The sequence below is a fragment of the Lipotes vexillifer genome, unplaced genomic scaffold (assembly GCF_000442215.2).
Source record: "Lipotes vexillifer unplaced genomic scaffold, Lipotes_vexillifer_v1.1 scaffold668, whole genome shotgun sequence".
Classification (NCBI taxonomy): Eukaryota; Metazoa; Chordata; class Mammalia; order Artiodactyla; family Lipotidae; genus Lipotes; species Lipotes vexillifer.
Genome location: NW_006785319.1, coordinates 3,032,547 through 3,037,783, shown reverse-complemented (window position 1 = coordinate 3,037,783; position 5,237 = coordinate 3,032,547).

The window sequence follows — 5,237 nt, the reverse complement described above, 5'->3', positions numbered from 1 at the left end:
CCTCATGTTAACTTGGTTACCTCTGTAAGGACTGTATCTTCAAAGAAGGTCACATTTCTAGGTACTAGAGGTTAAGACTCCAAAGTATCTTTTTTTTTTAAATTGCAGTATAGTTAATTTGCAATGTTCTGTTAGTTTCAAGTGTACAACAAAGTGATTCAGTTATACATATGTATCTATTCTTTTTCAGATTCTTTTTCATTATAGGTTACTACAAGATTTCAAATATAGTTCCCTGTGCTATACAGTAGGACCTTATTGTTTATCTATTTTAGATATAGTAGTGTGTACATTTTAATCCCAAACTCCTAATGTAACCTCCCCCTCCCTCTGCTCCCACCCCTCGGGATCCCCTTTGGTAGCCATAAGTTTGTGTTCTATGTCTGTGAGTCTGTGTTTTGTAAATAAGTTCATTTGTATCTTTTTTTCTTTTTTAAGATACCGCATATAAGTGATATCATATGATATTTGTCTTTCTCTGTCTGACTTACTTCACTTACTATGATAATCTCTGGGTCTCCCCATGTTGCTGCAAATGGTGTTATTTCATTCTTTTTTTTATGACTGAGTAATAGGTACCACATCTTCTTTATCCAGTCATCTGTCATGGGATAGCTAGGTTGCTTCCATGTCTTGACTGTTGTAAATAGTGTTGGTATGAACATTGGGGTTCATGTGTCTATTTGAATTAGAGTTTTCTCCAGATATATACCCAGGAGTGGGATTGCATGACCATATGTTAACTCCATTTTAGTGTTTAAAGTAACTTCCATACTGCTCTCCTTAGTGGCTGCACCAGTTTACATTCCCACCAAAGTGTAGGAGGGTTGATTTTTCTCCACACCCTCTCCAAAATGTATTGTTTGTAGACTTTTTAATGATGGCCATTCTTATTGTTGTGACATCGTACCTCATTGTAGTTTTGATTTGCACCTCTGTAATCATTAGCGATGTCGAGCATCTTTTCATGTGCCTGTTGGCCATCTGTAGGTCTTCTTTGGAGCAGTATCTATTTAGGTCTTCTGTCCATTTTTTGATTGGGTTGTTTTGTTGATATTAAGCTGTATGAGCTCTTTATATATTTTGGAAATTAATCCCTTGTCAGTAGCATCTTCTGCAAATATTTTCTCCCATTCTGTAGGTTGTCTTTTTGTTTTGTTCATGGTTTCCTTTGCTCTGCAAAAGCTTTTAAGTTTAATTAGGTCCCACCTGTTTATTTTTGTTTTTATTTCCATTACTCTAGGAGATGATCCAAAATGATATTGCTGCCATTTATGTCAAAGAATCTTCTGCCTATGTTTTCCACTAGGTGTTTAATAGTATCCAGTATTACATTTAGGTCTGTATGCCATTTTCAATTTATTTTTGTTTATGGTGTTAGAGAGTGTTCTGATTTCATTCTTTTATATGTAGCTGTCCAGTTTTCCAAGCACCACTTACCGAAGAGACCGTCTTTTTCTCCATTGTATATTCTTGCCTTGTTTTTTGTAGATTAATTGACCATAAGTTTGTGTGTTTATTTCTGGGCTTTCTATCCTGTTCCATTGATCTATATTTCTGTTTTTGTGCCAATACCATACTGTTTTGACTGTAGCTTTGTAGTAGAATCTGAAGTCAGGTAGCGTGATTCCTCTGCCTCTTTTTTTATTTCTCAAGATTGCTTTGGCTCTTAGGGGTCTTTTGTGTTTCCATAAAAATTTTAAAATTATTTGTTCTAGTTCTGTGAAAAATGCCATTGGTAATTTTGCCATTGGTATTTTGTTGAATCTGTAGATTGTCTTGCATAGTATGGTCATCTTAACAATATAGATTCTTCCAGTCCAAAACACAGTATATCTTTCCATCTGTTTGTGTTGTCTTCTATATCTTTTATCAGCATCTTATAGTTTTCAGAGCACAGGTCTTTGCCTCCTTAGGTAGGTTTATTCTCAGGTAGTTTATTCTTTTTGGTGCTGCAGTTAATGGGATTGTTTCTTTAATTTCTCTTCTGGTATTTCCTTGTTCATGTATAGAAATGCAACAGATTTCTGTAAAGTAATTTTGTACACTGCAAATTTATGGAATTCATTAATGAACTCTAGTAGCTTTCTGGTGGTGTCTTTGGGATTTTCTATGTATACTTCATGTCATCTGCAAACAGTGAGAGTTTTACATCTTCTTTTCCAATTTGGATTCCTTTAGTTTCTTTTTCCTGTCTGGTTTGTGTGGCTAGGACTTCCAAAACTATGTTGAATAAAAGTGGGCATTCTTGTCTTGTTTCTGAACTTAGTGGAAATGCTTTCAGCTTTTCACTGTTGAGAATGATGGTAGCTGTGAGTTTGTCATATATGGCTTTATTAGGTTGAGATATGGTCCCTCTGTGCCCACTTTCTGAAGAGTTTTTGTCATAAATCAATGTTGAATTTTATCAAAAGCTTTTTCTGCATCTATTGAGCTGATCATGTGGTTTTTATTCTTCAGTTTGTTAATGTGACATATCACATTGACTGATTTCCGAATATTGAAAAATCCTAGCATCCCTGGGATAAATCCCCTTGATCATGGTGTATGATCATTTTAATGTATTTTTGGAGTTGATTTGATAGTATTTTGTTGAGGAATTTTGCATCTGTGTTCATCAGTGATATTGGCATGTAAATTTCTTTTTTTTTTTTTTTATGATATCTTTATCTGGTTTTGGTGTCAGGGTGATGGTGGCCCCATAGAATGAGTTTGGAAGTGTTCCTTCCCCTGCAATTTTTTCTGGAATAGTTTCAGAGAATGGGTGTTAAACCTCCTCTAAATGTTTGGTAGAATTCACCTGTGAGGCCGTCTGGTCCTGGACTTTAAAGTTTTAGAGTTTCTGGTTCAGTTTCAGTACTGGTTCATATTTTCTATTTCCTCCTGGTACAGTCTTGGTACCTTCCTAAGAATTTGTCCGTTTCTTTGTCCATTTTATTGGTGTATAGTTGCTTGTAGTAGTCTCTCATGGTCCTTTGTATTTCTCTGGTGTCAGTTGTAACTTCTTTTTTATTTCTAAGTTTATTGATTTGAGTCCTCTCCCTTTTTTTTCTTGATGAGTCTGGCTAAAAGTTTGTCAATTTTATCTTTTCAAAGAGCCAGCTTTTAGTTTCATTGATCAATAGGGAAGCATTAACGACTTTCTTACATGGTTGGGGGGGGGGCGGTTTCCTAAAGTGGACAAGTCAATATTTAAATTTAATTCAGAAGGAAACCACGCCAAATGACGACTGTTTTCTTTTTATGGCTGTTCCTATTTGCCTTATATATTGAGGTGCACCTATGTTGGGTGCATATATATTTACAATTGTGATATCTTCTTCTTGGATTTAACCCTTGATTGTTATGTAGTGTCTTGTCTTTCGTAACAGTCTTTATTTTAAAGTCCATTTGTCTGATATGAGTATTGCTACTCCAGCTTTCTGCTGATTTCCATTTGCATGAAATACCTTTTTTCAACTTCTCACTTTCGGTCCGTGTGTGTGTCCCTATATCTGAAGTGGGTCTCTTGTAGACAGTGTATATAAGAGTCTTGTTTTCGTTTCCATTCAGCCAGTCAGTGTCTTTTGGTTGGAGCATTTACTCTGTTTATGCTTAAGGTAATTATGGATATGTATGTTCTTATTGCCATTTTATTAATTGTTTGGGGTTTGTTTTTGTAGGTCATTTTTCTTCCCTTCCTCTTTTTCTCATCTCTTCTGATTCGATGATGAATTTTAGTGCTGTGGTTGGATTACTTCTTCGTTTTTGTGTGTGTATCTATTGTAGATTTTTGGTCTGAGGTTACCATAGGTTTTGATGTAGCAGTCTGTATATAAACAAGACTGTTTTAAGTTGCTGGTCTTTCCATTTCAAATGCATTCCATTGTCCTGCATTTGTGCTCTTTTCTTCTCATGATTGCTGGTTTTGCCATCATACTTGTTTGTGGATGATTTCCTATGTTTACTGTATGTTCGCCTTTACCAGTGAGATTTTCCATTCATCATTTTCTTGTTTCTAGTTGTGGCCTTTTCGTTTCTGCCTAGAGAAGTTCCTCTAGCATTTGTTGCAGAGCTGGTCCGGTGGTGCTGAATTCTCTTAGCTTTTGCTTGTCTGTAAACTTTTGATTTCTCCATTGAATCTGCATAAGAGCCTCTGCTGGCTAGAGTGTTCTCGGTTGTAGGTTCTTACCTTTCATCACGTTAAAGACATCACGCCACTCTCTTCTGGCCTACAAAGTTTCTGTTGAGAAATCAGCTGGTACCCTTATGGGAATTCCCTTGCATGTTATTTGTTGCTTTTCCCTTGTTGCTTTTAATATTTTTTCTTTGTCCTTAATTTTTGTCAATTTGATTACTGTGTGTCTTGGCGTGTTCCTCCCTGGGTTTATCCTGCCTGGGACTCTCTGTGCTTCCTGACAACTGTTCATTTTAGGTCAACTTGAAAGAGCCATATTGATTCCCACCAGGACCAAACGCTGCAGCTCATTCATATGCTGGGAAAATACTAACTGTGATGGAAATGTTTACATACACGAGGATGGCGAGAATGACAGTGACATAAACTTTGTAGTTCCTTAAAGGACCTGATGACCTTACAAGGATGGGGCTTGGAATGCTGGTAAATTGTTCCACAGCAATAGAAAATGGATACAGGGTATTTATGATACCGTCCTAATGAGATCCCATTCTTGTACCTATTACATATACATGCATAGAAAACATCTAAAAGGATAGATATAAATGCTGGGGGTGAGACACCAGTGGCTTTTACTTTATTCCTTATACTTACTGGGTTGTTTGAAAAAAATTAAGTGAGCATATATTTAATAATCAGATGGGGAAAATAAAGATCTTAAAGGTGAGAAAGAAAATCATTAAACGTATATCCTAAGTACCTCAAAGGAGTCTAGTAGATTGAAATTACGTAACGGATAAGAATGTGCTTTTGAAAGTTGTGTAGTTTCATAAAAATACAATGTAGTACATTTTTCTCAGCCCTTAATCTCTCTTCCCTACTTAGAATTAATAGGCAGACGATTAGGTATATTTAGATTCAGAATTTTATTTTAAATGGATTTCTGTGCCATAACATAATGTCTGTGATACTCTTACTAAGAATTATGTGTAACGGTCAAATTCTAACAATTTTTGCAACAAGCTCTTATTACATTTTCCTCAAAATAGGAAAAGTTCACATTACATACCATTTTGAACATGATTGTTTGCTTACAAATAATTTACTGTAAAAATGTTAT